This window comes from Gavialis gangeticus, unplaced genomic scaffold (assembly GCF_001723915.1).
Source record: "Gavialis gangeticus isolate Ggan-Ray unplaced genomic scaffold, GavGan_comp1, whole genome shotgun sequence".
Lineage (NCBI taxonomy): Eukaryota > Metazoa > Chordata > Crocodylia > Gavialidae > Gavialis > Gavialis gangeticus.
The window spans coordinates 52,224,680-52,252,560 of record NW_017729029.1 but is presented as its reverse complement, the minus strand read 5'-3'; the positions used below and the strand labels follow the sequence as shown (position 1 = coordinate 52,252,560).

The window sequence follows — 27,881 nt, the reverse complement described above, 5'->3', positions numbered from 1 at the left end:
TCCTTGAGTCTTTCAACTTTGATCTTCTGTTGACCTTGTTCCACTGCAGCTATTGTTTGGGAGCCAGTTTGAGTGATATAACTGAGTAGATGAGTCACTGATCAGTACAGCAATCCTCAGCTCCTAGCATAGCTTGGGTGATGTGAACATCTTTCTAATCCCAAGCACAAACAGTGACATAGTCCCTCAGCTGCTAATGCTTAGATCATGGGTGCTGCCATGATGTCTTGTGCCTGTTTTTCTGATGCAATGGGGTGTTGGTAATTGTGAGTCCATTTTCCGCACATTTGGTCAAGAGGAGGATGCTGTTGAAATTGACTTTTCCTGTTCCTTCCTTGCTGATGGTTCCATTCCAGAGGTATGAGTCCCTTCTGACTCTGGTGTTGAAATCACCAAGAAGAATAAGTCTGGCTCCCTCCTAAACATCAGAAAGAACTTGGTCAACGTTGGCATAGAAGTCCTCGTTGGTTTCATCGGCAGCATCAAGAGTCAGGGTATATGTACTGATTAGTGGCATATTGGCTCTCTGCCAGCTTAAGACAGAGAGTCATGAGGTGCTCATTAATTCCAATAGGGTACTCACTTAGTTCATGAGTTCATTCTTGATGGTAAAACCAAGTCCATGATGCTGGTGTTCTCCTTCCTCTTTACCCTTCCAGAAGGAGGTATAGCCAACTCCATGTTCTTTGAGCTGCCCATCTCCTGCTCCCTGTCTCTCACTCAGCGCAGCAGCATTGATTTTCTGTCACCTGAATTCTCAAGGCATGGTTGTGGTGCAGCACTCTGAGCATTCACTATTAGCAAAGTGTGTACACAGGTGGCGGATAAAGAAATGATCTTTAGGGGAAGTTAGCAGTGAAATAAGCAGGGGTAACTCTAACAAATAAAGAATTACAGACCAAGCAGTGGCAGCACCACCAGGATGTACTGGGACAGCAGATGACAATGCTTTAACTCCTGGATATCCTTTAACAGTGCTGTGACATGATGAGTACACGTCAATACTGGAGCAGGCAGAAGAATATATTAGAATCTCAATGGCTAAAGCAGGTGAAGGCTATAGCAGGACAAGATCTCCAATTGTTTTGGCCTCCTTGCCATTGGATTAAGATCCTGTTCTGTCAGGAACCGTGTGGAACAGCTTCTCCACAATAAAAGAAATCATGCACAGACATCCTCCATGAAAACAGCTTTTCCAGAACATTTTTCAAGGCCTTTGGTGACCAGCTAGTGATGACAGGAGCAGGATTGTGAGGTCTGGATGGTCCAAGTCATGAACAGACATGAAGGCAACAATTACAAGAAGGTTGTCTAGCACTTGGAAGAGGCAGGAGTATGATTCGGCAGCTGTAACTGGTGAAAACCCTGTTCAGGATCTGCTCCACTCACCCCACATTGGGAGGGGGCTTGAAAAATTGCCCTAAACATAGCCTGTCTACCTTCTCCCTGACTAGATACCTGTGTCCAGTTGGATCACCTTTAATGTGGTCAAAATAAATGAAGGCACACAATCAGTTTTGGTTCCCATAACATAAGGACATTCATGAACAATCTGTGAACTAGTAATAATAGCAAGAATGAATTAGGTAAGTGCAACAGGAAGCTGTGGAAAAAGAGAGACTGGAAAACTTGAAGATAGTAAATGACAGATTGTTTAATCTATTTGACATCCTTCTGAGCCAGCTGAGTTGAATCAAGCCCACAGTGTATCAGTTCCTGAAGATTGCCATGGTTCTGTTGTCATTTTTTAAATTTGCAAAAGGTGGCAGATTGATCGTCCTGGGGAAATGAAGCCATATATATACCATATATAAGAGCTACCACATGCATAAGAGATACCACGTGCACAGTATACACACAAGACTCAAGGGCTGCCAACTGTTGCAAGGTGGACACCTGTTCACTTAAGATCTGGACTGAGGCCACAAGTTCATTTCACATGCATACTCTAACCAGCAGATGGCAATGACCTTCAGGTATTATCAGTCTGAGTCATCCCTGTAGACTAGAAATGAAAGGCCCCCACATTGCCAGTCTTCTAAGCCATGCAATGGTATAGCATTGTTTTTACTATCTGGATCTGATCCTGGCAATATGCATCAATATTTCTAGTAATAACTGGGAAAAACTGCTTTAGGAAAACATCTGATTCAGCCCTAATGGATAAATGTGTATTCAGTAGTGTGTGGCAGGGGATCGTTTCATCCAGAAAGCCTCTGCAGCATCTGACCTGCCTTACAGCCTCCACAGGGCCATGCCTGGAATGAAACATTAGCCATGGTGAGGAGGAAGGAAGTTGGCCATAGGAAGCACTGATTTAAAAGATCCCACAAGCAGCTCTCACCAGCATGGTCCCCTAACACCTGAACTTAAAGCTGCCCCAACCAACACAGTGCCCTGAAAGAAGCTGCCTTCTGCTGGAGATAACTCCTGCTGCTATATGGCAAGGAATTTCCCGTTCCTGAACTTGTCAGGAGACACCTGGCACCAAGTATAAAGTATTTGCACTGTCTTCCAAAGCTACATACAAAATGCCAGAGAGCTTACGACCTGGTGCCATGCTCCCAAAGGATCATAATTCTCAAACAGCAGTATTTGTTCTGTGATCTCTTGTATTTTGCTAGCTGACAGTTTGGCTCCTTTGGTTGTCTCCTCGTGCCATCCCAGTTCTTTCTCAGGTACCTTCAGAGACATTCATCCCGGTATTGCTGTCTTTCAGTATAAGTCTAGTCACGTTGCAAAGGCCTACTGTGATATGTATGGCTCCCCACTGCACTACAAGAGACCCTGGCAAATCCTTTACTACTTGAGAAAGTGATGTCATTGCACTATGTCTCTTCCCCCCAACCCCACCCTTTCCCAGAGCAGTGTGGGATTTGCAGCAGTACAATAGAGCATAAAGGAATATAACATTTATTTGTCAGCTCATAGCTAGCAAAAAAAAGAAAAAAAAAGCACAGCACACCTTATCGATGCAGGTATTCTTGGCCTCCTATAGCAAAGAGTAGGCTTTAAAAAAATATTGGTACAATAGTGCTCAGGATGCGTTCCTCTGAAATCACCTGCCTGTGTCGACTTGGCAGTTTAAAATTCTAGAAAATTTTAGCCTGACATTTAGAATGGAGTGAAACTGTTTAAACTGCATTGAAGAGCAAGTTTTCCAGAGCTCTCTTTATTTCATCCCTGGAGCCCAAAGCCAATGAGCACCACGCTAAGCCCTGTGCAATATGTCTAGCCGAGGAGATGCCAGTCTAAATTGGTTATGCGCGGTACGTGATGTGCTATGGTTATTCGATGTTCTGCATTAAGAAAATTTGCAAGAGGTGTTGTGCTTTAACCATTTTAAAACTATTTTTGGGGTGGGGAGGGTTTCCACAATATTTTTTTGCCAGGGTACACAACCTTCAGGGCTTGACTGACCTCTCTGTGAACCTAGTTTTGCTACTGAAAGCAGTGGATGTGTCCTGAAATCAGGAGAGTTATGCTGGCATTGTGCAAGTCAGTGGCCAGATTTGAGATATTCAGATTTCCAAATTCACAGCTCTTCAGGGTCATCTCAGTGATTCTGTATCATTTGTTTTCTGCAAAGCCTGGGTACCGTCCTGGCCAATGGACTCATGCTACAGCCAGTCTTATTGATTACGGTGGCACTAGTAACTGCTTGACTAGGTGAACAAGAACAACGTATTTGCTGAGTTTCACCAGTACGCACGTGGATTCAAACAGCTTGTGCATTTAATGGGTAGCTCTCTTTGCCCATTAAAATCATAATAATCATCATAATAATCATGTTCATTTACCATTTGATACAGGAGGTTTTTATTCATCTAACAAGATTATTCCTGTGCCATGTTCAGTAATGGCACTTGACTATCGCAGTATTTCTCCTTTGTAATCTCTGTACGCTTACATGAACAATATTGAATTGATTCCATTAAAGGAGAAGAAGGGACATCCTACTTATTAATTAGAAGGGCTTTGAATTTCCTTTTAGAAACTTAGAAATCTTAGTGTAGGAGAGTTCTGTTGTTCTAGCAACTGCGCCTGTACATATCCTCACATTGCAGGTGATTGTATTCAAATCTCTCCCAGAATCAGTCTTTCACTTCATTTCTTACTGGTGTACTCTGCATAAAATGGTACTTTCTTCAGTCAGAAATCCAAATACCTAAATCCTTTCTGCACTTTTCTTTTTTTGGTGGAGGGGGTTTAGTGTGCCTCTAAAGCCTTCGTCATTATATGAGATGTAAGATCACGAAGGGCCTGATTCCCCTTTTGCTGAAGATAGTCAAGAGAATGGCGTTGAGTTCAGTGGGAGTTAGACCCGGTTCTAAACGACCCAATCTGTTACATCTCCACTGCCCCACTGCTCAATATGATATTTTCTCTTGTGCTTAATACCATTTACATGCACATATTAACTTTAATGCTCCAAAAGTAAGAGGGTTAAGAAAGAAGACATTGACCAGAAGTAGGGTTCATGAGAGTAATCTGCAGTATTCCAACAATGATACTTCATTAACACAAAATTATTGACCCAAACAAGCCCCACATAAATACTTTTCTAAATATGGCAAATGACTCCGCTGTGTTAGCTGTAATATGCTTAATTAGTAGGAGAATCATCCAGCAGTTCAAGCTGGAGATCAGCATGTCGCACTCCTGGGTTCAATTCCTTTCTGCTTCTGTCACAGACTTGTGGCAAATCTTTTAACTTTTTTATGCCTCTACCTCTCCATCTGTAAAACAGCAATACAGTAATTAGAGGGGTTCTTTAAAGGCTTAATTAATGTTTGAAAGATGTTCTGAGATCCTCTAATGAAAAGTAAAGCACAGTACAAAGTGTTAGTGTGAAGATATGTTTGGCAAATATTTCACGTTGATTGTGGGTTACTGCTTTCTGTTTAAGAAAAGTTTTCAAGTAGGCGAAAGAAGCCTCTTTCCTGGCAGAAGGTGTATATGGGAAATGTGGAGAACATCTAATAGGCGATATGCTTCAGAAATAGCAATATGAGCCTTCCACCCCATTACCTTCATCTGTTTCATTTTATTTTTTGCTAATCATCTGAGCATTTCTGATACGAGAGTCTGTAACACTTCAAACTGAAAAAAATAATACAGAATTATCAGCCGGTGGATATCAACTAAGCTTCGATGAATTCAGTTGAATATCCACTGAGGACCCGCCCATTCATTCTTTAGGTACTAAAAATTATTTTCCTCTTTCCAAATGGAAATATTTGTGGTCTTATAGTTGTTCTCCTCTGCTAACAAACGCCTGCTTTCCAAGACTTCCCTTAAGGCAGACTGCTCACATTATCTGCTACTTGCATTTCTCAGATGCCCAGAGATTCTCCGCTTAGCACTCTCACAGTTAACTGTGCCGCCTCTTTTCACGTGTCTGTGGTTTGTCAGTGTTACATTTTCATTAACTTGACATCACCAACATCCTTCATGATAGCCAAGAAACAAGCCCTCTGCTGGTGTCAGAGGTCTCTCAAAGGCGGTAGGGCTATGACACTTTACACCAGCTAAGGATGTGCCTGAAAACATCTGGCTCTGTCTCAAGTCTGCATACTTCACAAGCTAGGTTTAGTGTAGACCCCTACAATTTCAATGGTATTGAGATTTTTGCTGCATATCGCCTCAATACTTACCATAGTATTAGCGTATAAGACCGTTACTGATCAACAATTCAACAATTCCCTGATTTCCACAGGAATTTGTTGGGGATTGTTTGTTCTTCCAACAGCAACTTTGCTATTTTAAAATGTAATTTTTTTGATGAATAATTTAGTGCTCCTTCTGTTTCTGTTACTGCAGGTATTCATTCTGGTGAAATGCCCTTGGAGATTATCACGTTGATGTCTTTCTCTGTCTGTTTTCCTTAGTACTACAGCACCTTTCTTCTTGCATGTGTGAACAGAACTATAATATAGCGGCAGCAGGACTCTGTTTTGCAAAGATACAAAGTTAGACCACGCTGAGCTTCAGGAAATGTGCTGAAAGCCTTTGACGTTAGCCTCTCAACACTGAGTACTCATAAAGATGCTGTGGTCATTTTCACTTAAGTTACACTACCAGATTCTGATTATCAGACACATTTATAATCTCATTATGCAGAAAAAAAATTCTCTTTCAATTTGATGAATGTGATGTTGTTTGACCCATGACTAACCAGCCTGCTTGCATATTATAATTAAAAGTCAAGCTCAGAGAGCACCACTGTACTTTATACTAAATATTTAACTGGTGTCCTTGGCAGGGAGACAGAAACCCTAACCATAGAATTAAAAATGGCCTTCAAAATCAGAAACCATTATCTACAAAAAAAGGTTTATTCTCAGTTCAGCCATCTATAATTACCATCCAATATCAAGCGTCTGTCTATCCTATTTATGTTGCCAGGATGAAATTATAACCATAGTTATCTTCTCTTTATTTCTATGCTGAGAACCACCATAATACACGTGCTTTGCAAAAATAATCATCCTCACCCATTTAAAGCTATTAGCTCTTCAGCATCATCATGGCTTTAATATGTGTGGGTTTCTTTGTTATTTCTCTTTCACGATCAGCACCTCTCAAATAAAAGCTTTTCTGTACACTTTAGCTGTAGTTATTCCTTTGTATATAGGATGGGGTTTGGCAGCATTTCCTTGGAGCAAACAAAGGGTCAGTCTGAAAAGAAGATTATAAAGTACCTGAGAGCTAAAGGGACATCATGCTCCACAACCAAAGTCATAGGATGGAGGTGAACCACAAATTGGGAAGTTTTGAACATAGACTACTTTGTACAGGCGTAGCTTTACTCAGGTGCATACTCCTATTCTCAATTAAATTGTTCATGCAAGTAAACTACACGTTTCAGTGCTTGGAGGATTGCATCCTTATTTTTCTTTCTTATAAGATTTATTCCATAAGAAGACCTCGGTAACTCTAGCTCTATTCTTTCACTCACACCTATTTATTACGTACAGTTTTGGTGTGGTTCTTCCTTTTCACAAAAGATACTGGTGGGGAGAAACAGCATTTCCCATCCTTAACCAAAAATCAAGCAAACATTCAAAGGTGTTAAACAAATATATAGCATCATCATCCGGCACCCAATTTCAGAAGAGTCTAAGCATCTTCTGGCAGTGTCCACTATATTCACTTACATGGGACTTCCTGGGGCTTGCAAAAGGAGGCAGTTGTTCTGCTGTTACTGCTGGAAGGAAATTCCTCTGTCAACTCTTGTTTCTTCCCCCTCTTGTTCCCTGCATTAGCGCATGTAAGCACTAGGATGCACATGCCTTTTGAAAGCTGAAGTATAAAACGCAGCAATAAAAGCCTTCGTTTAGCCCTTTGCAATGAGCATTTGTTTAGCCCTTTGCAATGAGCTTATTCCTTTTAGGTGGACCATCCATATTATGGAGAACATTATAAACTGTAATATACTCTTTTTTTTTTACGTGGGTAACAGCATCAGACAAATGGGTGACAGCTGTTTTTTGACAGTTAGTATCAGGTTATTTCATATGAAATAAAATCAGTTAGACTGTATTTCCTGACAAATACGAGGAGTATCCATTCATCTTCTGTTTGTACAACCTGCCTTTGTGGCAGGATATTGTACCATGTAAATGGTACAGTCCGCACCTAAATTGCAGTAAGATGTGCATGAAGTTTGTTCTAAGGCTGCGTCCAAAAGATTTGGCTGTTTCCTTCTCTTCGACCATGAAAAAAAATCCACTTTGAGAATCTGTTCAATACTATGTCCTTCTTTTATAACAAATGCATTACAGAAATACTAATATAACCACAGATTGTGTGTGTGTGTGTGTGTGTGTGTGTGTGTGTGTGTTCTAAGTTGACAACATCCCTATAATTAGGTCGGCACAGTGGTTTGAGTTAAGATTTGGTCTGTATTTAAAATACTAATACAAAATTTAGGGGCAACCAGGGATTGTAGGCACAGTCCTCTGCTGGGGAATATGGGCTCCAGGGCCATTTTTGTAGACGCTCATTTTCTTTGGTTCATTTTAGGTTTTGGCTTTTTATGAGCATTAGGAGAGACCAGATGGCATTAATATTTTGCCCACTCTTATCTTCGGTAACTCTTCAGTTTGTAATGTTTTTATGTGGCTTCATTGTCATGAAAATGCAGACAGGAACTTTTGAATTATTTAATTCAGTAATTTGTGCAATTTTAAAACATTTATTTCCCTGTTTTATTTATAAAATAATAGGCCTGTTCCCTATGAACATACATGCTTTTATATTAGGCAGTGAAAATTATGCAGCTTACTCCTCCTCCCCCCACCCCCAAACAGTAGGATTCAAAACTGAGTTTAGCTGTACATGATCATTGCAGCATCAACCACTGCAACCAGACACAACAGCAAAATGTAATAGAGGAATCTGGGTAAAGTGTTACTTGAGGTGTTTGTAACTATTCATTAGGGTCAATCAGTATTGATAGAATGCTAGTGTTATCTCTTTAATAAACTGATCAAAGTAAATGATTTGAATAATAACCTTTGTTCTGATCCCAAGTACATTCAAGGCTGAAGGGGGTGCCTAGAGATATAAAATTAAGAAATATGTGTGCAATAGGAACTGTAGGTAAGTGAAACAAGGGTGTACAATAGGATACAATGCAGACCGTACTACAATATACAAAAGATAGGATAGACACAATACAGCCCTAGAACTTCTCTGAAAGTTTCTCCCCCACGTCTACAAGTCCCTTCTGTAGAGGGTTTTTTCACTGAATTTCTTTAGCTTACAGATTTAAAGTCTGGAAATGGGAAGGACTCACGTGGAAGAATTACCCCAATTGTGCCTGAGTATGAGGAAAGCTGTTTTAATTCTCCATCTATTTTGGTCTGTGATGTCCCTAGCTTTTTTTGTATTATTTCTCTGCCTTTCCTTTCCTTGCTCACGTCCGGGTGACGAGGTCTTGCAGATGTGTTGGAATCTGTCAGACAGATGGCTGCAATGTGAGTGCTTCTACCTTGGCCTCAACCTTGACCTTGGGGCTTTCAGCCACTTGTCCTAGCGTCCACGGCATTGGAGCACAGTGTTTCTCTGCCTTAACAATGTTCATAAAACGTCAGCCTAAAAACACACTGGCCTAGAAATTACCAATAATAATAAATAGATTAGATGGCAGTGAGAAACTGGAAGTGATTCTGTGGGAGACCTATGGGAGACAACAAACAGCAAATTAAATTTAGGTTATAATTAATATGGCTGCATGAAAGACAAATGCAATTTGGGATAGAATCTATGAAAGAATCACATGACAAAGCAGATGCACGATCATCACTCTCGGGACGCTGCAACCAGTTAGGGGTGTATTCAGATGCAAGATGCCATTTTTTGGGAAATGGTTTTCCGAAGAGGTTCTCATAACCTTAGTGTACTTAAACCATTTTCTGCTTGTTCAGGCTTCCAGTCAGTCACTGATTATGCTTCATTAGAGTCTTGTTTTAACAGCTGAAAAGTCCAGCATCATTTTATCTTTGGCCTCCTTCCTGTGTTTCAATCTCTTCTGGAACATTACTTTATCTTTTCCATTCACTTTAGGAAATTAAAGTCTCTTTTTGTTCTCCAGGGTCTGCGATGTTTATTCCCACGTGGTCTGTGCTTTGTCAGGCTTTTCTCACAAGTATGTCTAGCAGTGCTTGGATCAGTGATTGAATAATGGCAGCAAGGTGAAAAGAGAATCCCGGAGGGCTAGCAGTGTTGAAATTGTGGCCCAGATTTCCTCTCCTCCACCACACCCCTTCCTGCTCAAAGCTGGGTTTTAGCAGCATGATTTAGCTCTGAACCCAAACCCCAGTATTAAAGGTTATAGTACCTGTGAAAGGCATCTTATACTAGCTGGGCCGCTTTTATCTTTCAATGCCACTTTCTGATTGACACCTTAGAAATAGGCAAGTAGGCGGGTAATTTGATGATGTAGATAGTGATTCATAGTTTTTCCCTTTTAGTTTTGGTGCTATTACAGTCTCACTTGAGACCCTTGCTGTAATCTTGATAAATGTTGCAAAGCTATTTTACAAAGTAGAACAAGAATCTAGTCATGAGATTTTGCCAAAACAGCTTTAAAAAAACTGCCTCTTATTTTGATGCAAACTTTAAAAGAACTCTTTGGCTGGGAAATTATGGAATGGCTATTCAGGGCTCATCTTTTATCCAGCTGCATGAGGCAGAGTTGTTCTCTTTCCTATATTATTTATCACATAATAAATCCTCAGCCTATCTTAATGGAAGTTGAAGTTGCTGTGAGCCTCTGTATACTGTGCATAGATGAAGATTGTGTGTGCATGTGTGTACACACATGCATATGCGCATGTAAATATATATGTGTGTGTATATACATATGTGTATATACACACACATATATATGACCCTCCCTTATACTTACTTCAGCATTATTGCCAAATATTCTGTAGTATCCTAATCTGCTTAGAAGCTACATAATGACCTTTATTTACCACACCCAATCAGGTTTCCTAAGTATACCCTATTGTCTTTAAAAATACATATTAATTCTAGTATAAAAGCACGAAGATTGATTTTCATCTGTACTGTGGAATATTGTGTTTGCCTCTTTTCTTTCATCTCTTCTGCATCCCTAAGTCTAATTTGTGAAATTAAAATGAACATTTTATATGAAGCATTCCGCTTTTAAACATTTCCTTTGAAAATCTTCCAGTAGGACTTCAATCCAACACAGATACAATCATTTGTACATTGGCTTGGTAAGCAATTGCTCATGAATTATTGCGTGCATTGGAAGTTCATTTTTAAGAACCTCCCAAAGCTTTGCTGAAGTTTCAGTCATATTATTGGTGTTACAGGCTAAGATAAATTATCTACCCTTTCCAGATATACCCAACTGCCTTTGTATAAGCAGCAGCATTCTAACATTTCATAACCTCTGTACTTTTAACTGGCCTTTCATAAAGGCTGGATATCTGCTGTATACGATCAAATATCATCTTCAAATATAAAACGTATAGTTGAAAAATGATAATGTCACCAATACTACTTCTTGGCTCAGTCATAGCTTACTGGATATTTAGTGATCTAACAAGGGGAGAATAAAGAGATCGGACACCTAACCCTAAATGACCTTTGTGATAATAGACATTTTTGTTCTTTTATTTAATTACAAGACAAATTCCCAGTTCTACTGAGGTCAGTTCTTCCATTATTTACAGTTTAGGTTTGATTTAAGTGCTTTACATATCCCTAAAGCCATCTTCTTTCTAGTTAGAAATGCCTTTCATACCAGCCCATCAGAAGATATATCTATCTCTCTATAATATATCCTCTCATCTTCTCCATTGCCAAATCTAACAATATTCTAGGATATGAATGGAAGACCTGTTCACCTTTTAGTTCCCCTGGAAGAAATTTAGAACTGGAAATAAATCTGTCCAAACTGTTTTTGGAAACAGTAATCACTTTGATCTTTTTCATGATCTTTGCTCAGGAATAAATAAAGGGAAGGTTCCAGAATTGTAGATTTTTCCAGTTACAACAATACAGTTAATAAAACCTAGAATCAAATGCAGGTGCTCTCTTATACAAATATACCATATATAATAAACAAAGTAATACTTGTAGAAACGTATATGCTTTTCATCCACTACAACATGTAAATCTCTTATGAACACCCATGTAGATGTGACGGGCTAGCTGGCTTAGCCCAGGGGTTTTCAAGGGGCAAAAGATGATTGGATGACTTCGGATTCCCTTTCCTCACCAATCAGGCCCCAGAGACTCACCCTCCATGTCCCCTGATTGGCCCCTTGGGTCACCTGGAGGGGGAGAAAAGGGGCAGCGCGGCTGACTCAGGGAGACCAGCAAGGGATCACAAGGAAGGAGCTTCAAAGAGCTGGCAAGAGCAGGGCCAGCGGGGTGGGAGCAGTTGCCCCAGAAACACCTGCAGGAGTGGGACCTGAAGGCAGCAGTTGGACCCTCAGCAGCGCAGCGTGGGGCTGGCAGAAGAGACTCCCCGCTGGGCTCCAGGATCCCCTATGAGAGGCTGCAGCCAGCAGGAGAGGCTCCCCTGCTCCAGCAAGGATCTGAGCAGTGACCTGAGAGGTTCCCAGCTCTGCTTCCAGCTCCTCCAATAAGAGGCCAGGCAGCTCGACGTGAGGCCGGGGCTCTAGGAAGGTCAAGATCCCTCACAGCTTGAAGCACTGCCAGCACTGGTGGCTGTGTGGTAGAGTTTCTGCCTACCCTGTGGGAGATCTGCTTTCAAGTCCCAGCTGGGGTGAGTGAAGTAGCAGAGAGAAATTCTTGTTGCAGTGGAAAGGGGTCGTTGTGTTTTCCCCTCTTTCTCCCCCTCCAGGTACCTAGGCCCTATATTCCTTGTTATTTGACATTTTGTATTTTGTGTTTTTTACATTTCACCAACCCGTATTCTTTGTTCTGCTGTTTGTGTTTTATATTTTGGTTACCCCGTCTTTTGTCAACTGGATGAATATGTCTGTGATTGCAAGTGTCTAACCTTTGTTGAATCCTGCCCTGTCGGGGCATTGTAGTGTCCCCTATACCCCCTGGTTTATACTGGTTATGTTCCTAGTACTGTTCTCTCATTAAAAGGTATATGGTTAAGTCCCCATTGGTGGTCTGGCTCTGCTCTATAGGGGGAAGAGAGTCCCTACACCTCCCACAGCACTTGTGCACCTACTCTGATCCCTTCAATTGGAGAGGGGGTACCTCTTGGAGTACTGCCCGGGTTACATATATGTATATGTATACCAAATCTTAGGTTTTCAGGATTGAAGTACCTGTTGTCCAGTTTGTTCTTGTGCCTCATGTGTGGTATAGTAACTAGGCTAATGGAGATCTTTGGCGAGTCAGACCACTCTCGCAGTGCTTCACCTTTCAAATTCCATCTTATCATTTTACAAAAATGTTAATTTCTAATTATCCCAAGGTGCTGAACAGGAAGTACAAACTTTGTACTGCTAGAGGCACAGTCCTTGGCCCTGGAAGTCACTGGTGCACAGCAGGACATGGGTATTTTGTATTTTGGCTTGAATCTAACAGAGGAGGAAGGTTAATTAGGATTAGGCCTCTGCAGCAGAGTCAGTCTCAAGCCCTTGTGCCTCCACCCCATTTCAAAACAAAGGGTTAAAGAGGATTGGGGATGTGGGTGGAGAATACATGTACATGCAGAGCCTCTGGCTTGGACCTGATCCTCAGTTTATGAATGTAGCGCTCAGCTGCATGCCCTTTCTCTAGCGCCACTATCCCTAGGCATTGCAGCGGCAGGCTCATTATGCAGAACTGGTTCATCTTATGTATAACACTTCTCCCTCCAGTCAACAGGGTTGAGCGCACAAGAAAACCCCAGGTAGCCAAAGGAGTTACTCCAGGTTGGTAAGGGTAGTATTTGGTGCTGCATTGTCTTTCCTTTAAAATCACAGTTGCTTTTTGGAGATTTGTTTCTCCAGTCAGCGTTAGCAATCTGTTTATTTTCTCCAGCCCGTGTTCCTAAAAGAGTAAGGGCTGATATAAAGCACTGCTCTTTTAGCCATGCACTCAACGTGTTAACATTGGGTTGTACAATCACACAGTAATCACAGGGATTTTGAGCAGCTCAGAGGAGCCTGTCTCACCCCCCCATCTAATGCAACCGATAATGCCCCCCCAACCTCTCCTGCCACTTCCAGTTCCTCTTCCTTTCCCATTAAGGCACTGGTAATTTTCACTGGCATATTAAGCAGTTGGCCAACATGTCTCCTGCTGCTGCATATGCATATTGCAAGCCACTTACTACAGGTTGCATACCACTTTGATTTTTTACTGTACAACAAAGCAGACTTTGCAATCTTTTATGATACTCTTCCCAGTTGGGTCACTACCTTGCTTTCGCTATGTCCCTACCCCACCTGGTTAGCTCTCTGCTCCATGGTGGTGGCCCCAACCACTCTACCCATGGCCAGTTCCCTTAATAGGTATTGGTGTAGGACAGTGGTTCTCAACCTTTTTAGACTCAAGGTGCCTATCAATTGACTCAAGGCACCTCTTGGAAAATGCTCTTTGTTTTCACTCATTTTCTTTCTACCAAAAAAAAATAACAGAGCAGTGCTTCTGTTGCAAAGAACTCAGAAAGACCACAGCAAGGCAAACTATTTTTAACATTTTAGATTTTTGCATGAAAGCTCTAGGTTCATCCAGCAAACCATACTTGCACGCCTAGCAGTGCTAACATTGTGTGGCACCCACTGGCACCCTTAACAGGATCTCATGGGACCACAGGGTTGAGAATTTCTGGTACAGGGTGTGTCCTAGTATTATTTTTCAGACTCTGACATTTGTGTCTCTTGTTCCTCATACATGTACAGGGAGTGTATCTCATAGCCCTTTATTTAGGTAACCCCTAATTTGGCTCATTGCTGCCAAATTTCAGGGCAATCTACATAAGGATGCAGATTTTAAGGATTCAAGCTTTAAACAAAGAGGGGTTCTCAGCCTTAGAAAATAGCAGAAGGGGGGTCCATTATAATGGAGCGATACAGAGTACCAGAGTACTCATGAAGCAGATACATTATGTACTGCCAGATAAATAAAAAGGTGTCCTCTTGTGGATCAATAGGATTGTTCAGGGGCTGAAAAAAAATGAATTTGAATGGAGATTAAACAACATCTACAGAAAGAGGCTGCAAATTTAACTAGACAGGAGCTGAGACAGGTGAAAAACCCTTTGGTTGTCTCTGAACACAAAGGTGTCTACCTGTCTGCTGGTAGATTAAATCTGGTTCCACCCAACTGCCTTTTTCAATGTTAATGGAATATAGAGAAGCATCGAATATTGTTTGTTCTTCATTCCCATAAGAACTACACTACAACAGTGGAAGTTTTTGGACAGCTGTTCATGGGACCCTAGGGTAGGTCAGAAAAGCCTGGAAGACTGTCTCTGCAAAAGGGGATAATGCCCAGATGGTGCATCTCTGTACCAAGCCATGCTACTGCAAAGCAAATTGCAAAGGGTTTAACTCATTGCCTGCCATGCCCTTTGCAAGTACCTTCAGACCATTAAAATCAAGAGCAAATTTACTGTGAAATCACAATAAAGATTGAGGTGGTGAAAATGGATTACTCTTGTCATCTTAATGAAAACAGCACGATAAATTTCTCTGTTGCAGAACGTATAAAGCAAGCAGCTTGGGACTTTGCACCATGTGAAATGCACAATTCTGTTGATAACATGACTGCGAACTTGTGCACGTCAACCTTTCATTGGTCAGCTGAAATCACCACTACATTGGTTGAGACCCTGCATTAATGCTACATATCATATTCTTTAGTTGCTTGCTAACAAAAATAGCTGTAACCTTTTCTTACTAATTAGCCCTAATGCTAAATGACTCTTGATATGTTGATTTCTTCCATTTTCTGAATTGAAGGAGCTTGCTTTCTGAGACTTACAGGAGCTCCTATTATCCCAATTTACCACATTATCATTGATGCTGTATAATCAGTATGAGTAAGGCTATGCAAAAATGGAGCTGGGGGTTATGTCTATGTTAAGAAAGAAGCATGTTTTTAAATGTGACAGGTAGGGTTCATCTTGACCAGCTCAACTGATGTAAAACTACAAATTACCCTTTCTACACTAGGATTTCACAACACATTAGAGATCACATATTAACTGTTGCATTGTAAAAACACCTTTTTTTTCCTATTGCAAACAGGGCATTAGAGACAGACATCATTGGCCTATAATACATAGTAATTATCATTCCATTAGTTAGCTCTAAAAACTCCTTAAGAATAACAGTCTTGCTGCAGCACAGAATTATTCTTGATTGCACGTTGCTGGGAGAATTCGGCGTGCTTCCTGTTTTACCATGTTTGCTGCCTTTTACTGAGGTCACGATCCAGGACCACTGAGAGTCTTTCCATGAACATCAATGTTCTTTGAAGCAGGCCCTTAGAAATGTTGGAAGAAAAAAAGAAAAATGTCTATATCAATGACAATATTCTTCCTGTGATTACCATGCACATTTACTAGACTTATGATCTCCTCGTTAGCTTAAACAAGCCAATACGGCTTATTTAAAAGAAGCCCAGGGAACTTGGTGCGGTGCTGCTGAATGGGCTGAACAATAAAGTACACAATGATATGTGAACAGTCAGGGTAACAAAGTCATCAGATATCTCCTGGTATAAGGGAGAGCTTTTATTTGCAATTACAAGGAAGAATTGGCCTCCTTCTTTTGTCATAATTTCAAATACATCTGATTTGTAATGAACCACAGAAAATCATAGCTATGCCAAACAAGCATGGCAACAACCAAAACAGTGGTATATGTACATTATTACCCTTGTTGTTTTCTCTTGTAGAAATGTAGCTATTAAATGAATGAGAATTAAAGACTCTAGTACAAAATAGCACAGCTGTTACATATGGAATAGCAAAACACCATTTTCCTCCTGGCCACTCCCCTTTAGTGCAAATCCCCCTCAAAGTAATGCTTGTGCCAGTCATTTCATACCCAGCAGTCTAATACAGAGGGGTACATTTCCTTCCACTTGTTCTTCCATTGCTTTTCTCTTTGGCCCATCCACATACCTCTAACACAATGCAAACCAAAATGTGGGTCATTAATTAAAGGGGCACATAAATGTCACTCGGGAGATGACGCATTATACTGCACGCCCGTCCAAAGAAATCTGTGTGCTTAATAAAATAAACAGAATCATACTGTAGCAACCAAGTGTGTTAAAAAGGCTTCATACCCAGTCTTGTCTATCCCAGCAGTTCGTATTCTTTGCCCTACTAGTAATATGACCCCTGTCTATGACTTCATTTTGTCAGGGCCAGGGCAGGAGGGAGCTTTCATTAACCTTTTTATTTGAAACCATTTGTTTGGATGTAAGAGTCTGCTCCCTCCCAGAAAATTCATAAATATTTAGCTGTGTTCTAGGCCAGGTAGTGAGGTTTAAAAATAAGTCATTTGCAGTACAGAGCAATGTGATTTGGTGCCCTACCTCTGTAGTTTTAAATTAGGCCCAGCAAAATCAATGGGTTATAGAATAATTAATGGTAAACTATGTGTAGATTACACAAACTGAACCTGGATAATTAATCAGCTCAAGTAAACACTCAGAGGTTCAAGTGGGGACAGGAACAATGTTGCATATCTCACTTTTGCAGAACACAAGGTGAAGAATATTTTCTGCAGAGATTTCAGTTGTGTGCATCAGCATGTTCCTAATATTATGTCTGATGGTGGAAGTCCCCTGTATTCACCTCATTGCCCCCTTTTATTGTTTTGTGATTCAGAAGCAATGCAAGGAGGAGGTGGAAAGGAGTATGAGGAGCCTGATTCAGCAGTACTCACATCTTTGCTGCATTTGAAATCAGAGCAAATCCTGGTTCATAAGGGAGCATGAGAGAGACATTGGTGTCACAGATGTTGCACAGCAGAAGAGAGATGAGTATTAGTGTACTAGTAAGATCATGGGTTCTTAGATGATGTCCCAAGGGACCTTTGTGATCATTTTGTATGACTTCTTGTATAATATAGGTCATGTAATTTCTATAAATTCATTCTTGTTTAAACAAAAAATAAACACCCAAACTTGATCAAAACATTTCTAGTAAAGGGCAATCCATGGCAATTCTTGGTAAAGTGTTCCAGTGGTTAATTGCCCTCACCGTTAGAAATGTGCACCTTACTTCTAAAGTAAATTTGTCTAGCTTAACTTTCATCCACTAGCTCTTATAATGTCCCTGTCTGCTAGATTGAAGAGCCTGGTAACCACATTTCATTTCCTATGTAGGTATTTACAGACTATGACCAAATCTTCCCTTCACTTTCTCTTTGATAAATGAAATAGATTGAGCTTCTGGAATCTCTCACTGAAGTTCTCTTTATCATTCTAGTGGATCTTTCTTGCATTTTCTTCAAGTTTAACAACATCCCTCTTGAATTTTAGACACTAGATCTGGACAGCTGTCCCGTAGTAATTATGCTGTGCATGTACATTCAAATAATTTGGGACAATTCTCCCAGGATTGTTCTTCTTGTAGAAAAATGTACCTACCACAGCATGTACAGACATTCGCTCTCCCAGGAGAAACTCTCCTGACAGTGATTTAACCCTGGTTGTTCCCAGGTTCTTTTTCTCCTGGAGTTGCCATTTTTAGTGTAGGAGAAAATGCCTGAACATCTGTACACTCATGGTATCTCCTGAGACAGAAGCAACTCTTCCAGGAGAAACTGAATGTCTGTACCAGGCTTACATCAATGCCTGGTATAGTGATCACCAGGTTCATAAGCACAGATCAGTAAACACTTACATAAATACGAACAGCAAGCCTTAGTCACGGAGCGGTCGGCAATTTCTGCAGACTTCTGCACTCTGTCTCTGAGGGCACGTGCATACTTTAAAGCTGTGGTAACTTAGATCGGGTCCTGCTTGCCACACATTTGCTGAACTTGTCCCATAAGGACATAGTTCCTTCTTGTATTCATAGTATACTATATCTAGCGCATATACTATCAGGCAAAAATAGGAAGAAAATGAGAGAGGAGAGAAGGAGAGCCAAACATGTCAGAGGCATGGCAAGATGGAGTGATATGCAGATCAGAGTGGACATTTTATAGGTTTGTCATGGCTGCAAAAGATGTAAGATCATGATGGACAATCCTCCAAATTGAAGATGTCACTTGAAGGAGAAGAAAAATTCCTTGCATTGGAATATCTATTCCAGTGATTTCTTTTTCATTTCAAGAGAAGGGCTTGGCAACTTCAGACCTCGCATAAGCAGGTACAGCTTGTTGGCACATTGTGCAAAAAAACCTGAAGCACAGATCATTTACTTTGTCCTTACTTAGATAGCAGAGTTCAGTACTTTCACTGAAATCCTTACCAACTCTCCTGACATACCATCTATTCTCCCTTTTGAAGTTCACTTGCTTCCAGCGTGGTCTTTGTGTAGAGGCTGCATGCCTGCAACAGCTTTACCTCAGATTTGTTCATTTGTGGGTAAAAGTATATTTAGGTGAGTTCGATCCTGAATCCATTAACCCTGTAAATTCCACACTGTTTTTTAATTAGATCTGTTATAAACTACTAATTGATGTTAGGCTCAGCAATTCTAGACAGGGATTCTTCTGCTTGGATATACCAGATTTTGAAAAAACAAAACTTTCTTCATACCTGTAATCTTTTAAATGTTGGTTAACCTTAGATGCTTTTGACTGTCGGCATTTTATAGAGGTCAACCCCTGTATAGAAGACAGGTGAAGAAAGATGCTGAAAAGCGGTAAGAAGGAAAACATGGAAGACAGAGGTTTCCTACTGCGACTGGGCCTTTCTACGCCAACTTAAAGCTGTTTTGCAACCTGATCAGCTTTACAAGCCTAGCCAGGTGCAAAACCATTAAATTGCCTTAGTATTTTATGGATAATGTATGTGAGCTTTCTTACTAGATGGTTGCATGTGATTTATAGATTAAAGCAAGAGCAACATGCAGCATCTTAAATCGTAGCAGAGCTTTGTATTAAATTACATAGTGCTGAAGTATATGCTAGTTGGTAGTATTTCTTAATTGTACTTGTTAAAATGCATTTTAGAGGTATTTGTCGAGCATGGAGATATGTAGGTAAAGATCTATTTCCTGTTCAGGAGTAATAAATATCTCCTCTTTTCTGCAGCAGCTTGATCTACTAAAAATTGATCAAACTGGAACATCTGAGCTAGTAGTTTACCTGGTCTTCAGAATTAAATTTCTAGATGTTTTGTTAGTCTGTCTGTGTCTGTGTCCGTCTCTTCCTGTTTCTTTTAAGGCAGTGGGTCTCAGCTAGGCTTCTGCAAACCCTCTGAGGGCTGTCATGGTGGCAGCCAGGTAAAGCTGCACTGTGTGCACTTCTGCAGCATCAGGGCTCCGATCAGCCAGATGTAGGCAGGAGCTGGCTCAGCTGTAGACCTGGCCAGTCCAGTCCCTCCCATGCTTCTCCCAGCAATAGAGGGATGCAGGGCAATTCCACCTGCACGGGGAGGGCTAAACCGGCTTTATGCTGATCAAAGCCCTAAAGCAGCAGGAGAACATGTAGAGGCCCCGGGCTGGTTGCTCAGCAGGCGTGGGGCAATTTTATCTGGAGACAGCAACACCTGCTGGAGAAGCACTGAGATAAAATTAGGCAGCACCAACAGTAGTTCTCAACTGAGGGTACCACCACATTCAAAGTGGTGGAGGGGTGCCCTGGCTCTGAAAAGGCTGAGGGCCACTGGCTTAAGGTTCTTCTAAGTTGCCTCTCACCCTAATATCTACGTGCTTCTCAGCTCAGTTAAATCTGCAACATCTAAGTTGGTCCTAGCATTCACTTTTATACTCTGCGGGTCTGTATGAGACACTTTACTGCATAGTAGACTAATCTATGTAACCATTCACTATGTAACTACGTTCAGCAGTTACTGTGCCGTAAAATAAGCTAATATGCAGTTTTCTACTACCTGTAAATACAGGTAGTAGATTTACCATGCAAATAGCTCCTGGGCTGGCAGCAGGGGGCAGGAGAACTCCTGGGCAGCTGCCTGCTTTCCAGCTGATTGAAGCCAGGGTTGGGACATCATCCCCTGGCCCAGAAGCAGGCAGCTGCCAGGGCAGGGGAAAACGTCCGAGCTCGTACTCTGACATCAGAGCAGGGGCCAAACAGTGGGCAGCTGCTGGGACTGGGGCATTGTCCCCAGCCCCATCTCAGAGATTGGAGTGGGAGCCCAACAGCAGACAGCTGCAAGGGCAGGGAACAATGTCCCAGCCTCCGCTCTGACCTTGGAGTGGGGGCTGGGCAGCAGGCAGCTGCCCCAGAGATGGGACAGCTCCCCCTGCTGCCACAGAGCCCAGGCCTGACCCCAGTGCAAAGCAGGACAAAAGTAGCCCTGCACTAAACTGCTGCCCTCGGGAGTAAATTTGCTTGCAATGGGCACATGTGTAGACATGCTTCCAGGGAAAGCTTACTGCTCAGTTTGTTACTGCACAGTAAGCTGTTAGTGCATTAATAGAAGTGTAGATGCACCCTGCTTTAGACCAAACCGCATCATCACCCAGTGGTGGTGTGAGACAAGTTTAGACCTTGGCTACAAAGCTTTCTCAAGTCCATATATTCCTCTTGAGAACTCAAATTTTTCTGGCTGTGTTTGTGATTTGTCAAACCTGTTCAAGATGAGCAAAATTGACAGGGTTCAAGACAATGCCAATCAAGTGGCATCACTTCAGTGTACCAAGTTCTGTATAACTCACCACCAAGGACTTTGTTCCAGCTCAGCTGCCCAGTGCTAAATGTAGTTTGTGTACCGTCATAGTTAACTCTTGATTATTCAAGGATGAAGAAAATACTTTGAGAGTCGCATCCCATTGTACTTAATTCTGGTAAACCTGAAATAATTGATGTCAGAGGAACTACTCCATATGTTTAGCTATGTGGCTGAGTTCAAAATATAGCTTCAAGTGATTTGTTTTCTTGAAAAATGTCCTCTTTTTCTTCTTTTCTCAATTAATCTTAATTAAACTATCCAGTAGCTTGCCTGTTTTCTGTTTTGAAGTACTCATGCCTGCCAGTGATTTTTCTCCAATAGTCACAGCTCCAACCGCAGTTTGAGGGAACCATTTTCATTGGTTTATATGAACATTTAAAAAATGGGTTTAAACTGTTTGATTTTTTTTTTTAAGGAAAACATCAAGAAGAAAGAATTTAGGTGATCAACACTTACTTTACTAAAAAGGCTACATTTTGAAAACTGCAAAGAAGAGTTTCAGGTCCAGCTGTCCCCTCCTAAATTTCTATTCTTGGAATAAATTTCATTAGGTGACAAACAAGCTAAAGAAATGAAGCTGCTACATGCTCCTTTTTAAAATCGTTTCTATCTAAATGGTTACCATAGTATCTGAGCAGTCTTTAACATGTTTATCCTCACAACACCCCTGTCAGACAAGGAAGTGCTATTATCCTCACTTTACAGTTGGGAATGTAAGTCACAGCAATAAAAAGCCACTTGCCTGATGTCATACAGGCAACCAAATCGAAGTTGCCCATGTCCCAAGCTAGTGCTGTAACCATGAGGCCCTCTTTCAGCTTGCATTTAAGACTGTCCTATAATTTGTTGCAAGAATGCCCCAAAGAGCCAGGCTGAGATTTTCAAAGTTTCTTCTGAGGTTTATATGCATAATTCCAATTACTTTAGACCAGAACTGGTTGTGCAGAGACAGCTTTATGAATTGCAGCCTACGTAGGGTTGTTAGATAACAGCAAGACTTCATATGAGTAGGAAGCCTTTCATCTGACCACCCCAAGAACTCTATTAAGCTAGGGAAAAAACTAAGGCAAAGGCAGTGATACTTTGCTCAAGGCCGTGCAATGAGTCAATGGCTGAATTGGAAAGGGACCCTGATGCCCAGATCGGCTCCCATCATTTCACCCCACTGCTTCCAAAAATGTGACAAATCTAGTTGTTCATATTTATTAAACAAGTTATTCCTATCAGTAGAGATGAAGCTCTTGATTCTTATATTCAAATATCTGAATCCTTCAACTATAGTAAATGTCTAGGAATATTTAATTTGACTGAAACTTTTGCATAAATATTCAATGATTAGACTGACCAGAATAGATATGCACATTCTCCTTCTGACAGACATTTTAAACAGTCAGGCATAGCTATACTAACTTGGGGCTTGATGCAGAGAATTTTTGTCTCCATGGATGCTCAACTTGTATGCAGCTTTGTAGCCCAATACCTACATAGCTAGTATAATGTTGGCGCAGATAAAAAAAAAATGCATAGTTCCTTTTCCACCAAATACTATTCTAGGTCACTGGTTTAACTTCCAGTCATGAGATGATCCTTTTGATCCACCTAATGTGCAAATCCGGAGCCTGATTTTGCAGGTTGTCTACCAAAATAAATTACAGTGAATATAAAGAGGTTATTGTAGTACTGGTCAAGTACTGTAGACAACACCAGCCATTGCCAAGAACTGGACTTTGGGACTCTTATGTTCCAACTCTCCTGTGATTTGACTCACTTATACTGCTTCTGTAAAATAGACATAGTGGGCATATCTACACATAAGCTTTACTGTGCATTAGACTAATGTGCAGTAAAGGGTCACAATCTACACGTGTGCTGCTATTAGTGCACAGATTAATGTAAAGCGACATTGGGTAGTGTTGGCACTGGATTTATGATCCAGATACTTTGTTTCAGGTGGACTCAAACTCTTAGACTGATCATGACTTTTTCATTTGATAATAGGCAAATTTTACTGATACACAGTGATAGCAGATAAGAGTAATGCAGACAAGGCAAACAAAATATCTACATCTACCAGTCCTAGGGCTGTTGCAGAGGCAAAGTACATCTGGCCAGTACATGAGCTTCCTCCTGCGGTTCTGTTTTGAATGTCAGATGTCAGTATCCTGGAGGTTGAGGGCCGAGGCCCACCCTCTCCTGGGTGGGTGAGACGGGCTGGTGGTGTGCCCTCTGTTTATGGTGGCTTTGAGTTTCCCCCCTTAGGGACCCTTTGCTGCTTTGAAATCCCTTCTTTTGTATTTTTAATTCCATCCGATGACTCTTCATTTCTGGGTACCATTGATTGGTTTTCCTATGATCGTCATACTGTTTCTGTTCTGTTCTGTAAGGATATTTTTGTTTCCCAAACCCATTCTATACTTAGTTTGGTCATTTATTGGTGTCTTTATTTGATTTGTCCACCAAAACTGGAAATTCCAAGGGCTCTGCAGCTGGTCACTGTGACCTGGCCACCACAGCAGAGTCCTTTATCTCTGTGTTGGAGTTTTTAGGGAACACTGTGGTACATATTTTCAATGTTTTAGCCTCTGTATACCTGCTTGCCTGTTGGCCTTAGACACAGTGTCTCCTGTTTTCAGATGTGGTGGGCCTTGAAGGAAACTCTGTCACAAACAGGCTATTAGAAACCAATTAATTCTTGCCATTCCCCTGGACCATTGTTCTAATGCATATCTGCCTTACCTACAAGCCAATTTCTAAAAGCAAACCTCTAAATATTATTTTCTAGCCATCAGGTAGTACTGACAGATACAGGTACTACCCAGTGGTGCTTTACATTAATGTACCTAAACACATGTGTAGATGCTGACTCAGGAGTAAATTGCTCCTGGTCAGCCCAGGCAGCTGGGGGCCACAACTCCTGCTTGGGTTAGCCCCAAGCTCTAGGGAGCAAGGGGCAACCTGGCCCCAGAGTTGCCCCTGGAGCTGGGGACAGCTCCCCCTGAGCTCCATGCTGTACAGAGCTGCCCCATAGCCAGGCTCATCTCCCTCCACCAACCCCTGGAACTCAGGGCTAAATCCCATGGCCTCTGCCAGCCCAAGGCTGCAACTGGGCAGCTGTGGCTGGAGCCTGGAGGTCCCCCTGGCTGCTGCTTCTGACATTGGTGTCAGAGCAGATTGGCCAAGTTCGCTGATGACACCAAACTCTGAGGTAAAGCATCCACACCTGAGGACACGAGAGTGATCCAGGCGGCTCTGGATGAAATGGGCAGACGAGAACCTGATGGTGTTCAACACCAAAAAAATGCAAGGTTCTCCACCTTGGGAGGAACAGCCTGCACCATACTTATAGGCTCGGTAGTGCTACGCTGGTTAACACTACAGATGAAAGGGACTTGGGGGTCGTGGTTGACCACAAGATGAACATGAGCCTTCAGTGTGATGCTGCAGCTAGTAAAGTGAGCAAAACACTGGCTTGCATCCATAGATGCTTCTCAAGCAGATCCTGGGATGTCATTCTCCCACTGTACTCGGCCTTGGTGAGGCTGCAGCTGGAGTACTGCGTCCAGTTTTGGGCTCCGCAATTCAAAAAGGATGTGGAAAAGCTTGAGAGAGGGTGCAGAGGAGAGCCATGCACACGATCAGAGGGCAGGAAAACAGACGTTATGATAAGAGGCTGAGAGCAATGGGGCTATTCAGCCTGAAAAAGCACAGGCTCAGGGGTGATCTGGCGCAGGCTCAGGGGCCACCTATAAGCTTATTAGGGGTGCTCATCAGGATCTGGGGAAATGACTGTTCACCAGAGCCCCCCAAGGGATGACAAGATCGAACAGTCACAAACTCCACTGTGACCGGTTCAGGCTGGACATAAGAAAGAACTTCTTCACTGCCGAGCCCCCCAAGGTTTGGAACAGACTGCCACCTGAGGTGGTTCAAGCACCCACTTTGAACACCTTCAAAACACATTTGGATGCTTATCTTGCTGGGATCCTATGATCCCTGCTGACTTCCTGCCCCTGGGGTGGGGGGGCTGGACTCGATGATCCTCCAGGGTCCCTTCCAGCCCAAATATCTATGAAATCTATGAAAGGTGGGAGCAGCTCTGGATTACACTGCTCCTGTCAGGTATTTCTTGCTCCTGACCTGGGCGCACATGTAGATGCATACCTGGGAATAGTTTACTGTGCATGAATTTACTGCACAGTAAATTCATGTGCATTAATTGCACATATAGGCATGCCCAATAATATTTCCCAGCACCAATACCAGGAATGATCTGGGCTGCAGCAATTTGAGTTCCATACATGAAAGTAGAAAACAGTATCGATATAAAAGACATAGCCTTAGCACCAAAAAGTGGAAGTTCTGCAAGTACTTTTACATTATTTATGTGAAATAAGACTAAATTGCTGAATCAGAGCTGAGCTGTTCATGGCACGTGCAAAGCCATAATGGAGCTTCTAAGAAAAACAGCAAAAGATTAATTGAGTCAATTTGTTGTTGGCCAAACTTGGAAGAACTCAAGAAATTCATGGATTTATTTATTATTATTGGACAAAATACAAACTGGAATAAACCTGGTTCCAGGGATTTCAGTCAGTTCCCCTACCAGGGCATTGCTGCAGCCATGGCTTTCCTCCAGGTTTTTGCTGGGATAGCTTCATGTGTATAATTTTCCAGACCATGTTGTGCAAGAATACAAATTGTTTTAATCAGGATTAGTTCTCTTGTTAGCACCAAATCTGCAACACTTCTCACTTCAGGCAGCTCAGGGCTTCTCACTGTGCCAATATTAAGCTTAGTTTAATGTCCAAAATGATGTTTGAAGCCCTCAGAATTTACCATGTGTAACCCCTGGGTTCAAGCAGAGGAGGGGACCAAGGTCACATATTTCCTGGGTGATTATAAACCAGTGCTTGCCAATCTTTCCCTCAGCATGACCCCATTTATGACTCCATTTCCTCAGCATGACCCCTCACTCCCAACCCACAGCCCCCCATGCTCCCCATGTGCCCCTCACTCCCCATCCACATCCCCCTGGCCCTGCCAGAGCCCCTCATTCCTTTCCCACAGACCCCCAAATCCTCCAGCCCTGCCAGAGGGGGTTTCCAGCCCTCATTCCTGACCCCCAACTCCCTGAAGCCCCCCTGCTCCCTGAAGCCCCCCTCCCTCAGCAGCACCCGAGCCCTGGCTGCTACCCACAGGAGGCAAAGCTGTTGTGGCCAGAGCAGAGGGCAGAGCCCAGCTCCCTTGCCAGGCAGGCAGGTTGCACCTCTTCATAGTGGTGCAGCCAGTGTGGGGCTCCCAGCAGCTGCACCAAGCCTCCCCACCCCACTCTGCTGGCATAGCAGGCAGCCCACATCCACCCCCACCCATGCACAAATCTGGGGGGCATGTGCCCCCCCACTCCTCCCTCCCCAGGAGCACATGCAGCGGCAGGCAGCCAGCCCCCTCTCTGCCCACCCCCACCAGGTGAGCCACCTGTGGCTCCATTCTGCTCCCCCAGCTGGGCTCCACATTCCAACCCCAGCTCCAGGCTCCATGCATTGGCAGCTGGGCAACACCCTCACTCTCAGCCCTGCTCACTACTTCCCTCCCTCACCATGGGGGCTTCAGTCTGCCCTCCTCCCACAGACTTACCTGGAGAAAGCTGCAAGAGCTGCTCTCCGGGCTGCATGGCTGCCACATGAGTGTGTGCATGTGCACATACACATGGCACCCCCTGCCTGATTGCCTTCCTCCCGCTCCCCACAGCAGCCCCAAGCAGCCCCTTATAGGCTGGAACTCTGCCAGCCTGTGAGGGGAACCCACTATTTCCTGCTTTTTTCTCCTTTAAACATGAAAATCTGTGATTGTGTTTGCGACCCCATTTTTTTATCATTGTGACCCCAAATGGGGTTGTGACCCCAAGGCTGGGAACCGCTGCTCTAACCCTTGTAACACTGGATAATAGGCAGAACTATTATCTGTTCCTCTGTCAGAGGAGGATCTGGCTCCTGTTTTTTTTTCATCCAAAACAACATGGTGAGTTTGAGTCAAATTTACACATTCCAACCATCTCTAGATGCCAGGTTTTTTGTAGCGAGTAGGAGCAGTTTTCAGTAGCACCTGTTCTGATTTGGTTATTTTACATTATGATTTTTTCAAATAATCATTTCCCTTCTGAAAAGGGCCATGTAAGTCAATGCAGTAAATAGAGTGTTTGGATTTGGGCTGTTTATTAGGAAGTCCATGAGTTTAAAAGGAAGTTGCAGTACCCATGCAGACAGCAAATTAGGATTTTAAACTCCAGCCTTCACATACTGCAGCATGCACTCATAAAATTTGTAGAGGTTATTGGATTTTCCTACTTGTAGGTCCCTTATTTATTGATTTAAAATCTGTTACCCAGAAGGCTTGCTGGCAGGAAGCATTTCTTTTACAGGGAAGAAAGCTACTCAAGGCCCTATTTCTTTAGACTTTGGTGACGTGCATAATTTTATGTACAGTCTTTTAATAATACACCAAAAGAATATGCAAATATGTCAATTGAATTTACTGAGTTGAAATCCACTTCAGTAATTTTGAGAGATAAAGAAGAGAAAAGCTATGTGTACCCATTT

At 42.3% G+C, this 27,881-nt stretch overlaps 1 long non-coding RNA gene across 1 annotated transcript; it reads left to right on the top strand.

Moving 5' to 3' along the window:
* The first annotated feature begins 540 nt into the window (after positions 1-540).
* On the top strand, positions 541-21,026 carry LOC109300426. Its single transcript, XR_002098217.1, has 3 exons — positions 541-711; positions 12,320-12,324; positions 21,016-21,026. It is a non-coding gene; the product is annotated as an uncharacterized LOC109300426 (long non-coding RNA).
* The last annotated feature ends 6,855 nt before the right edge of the window (positions 21,027-27,881 follow it).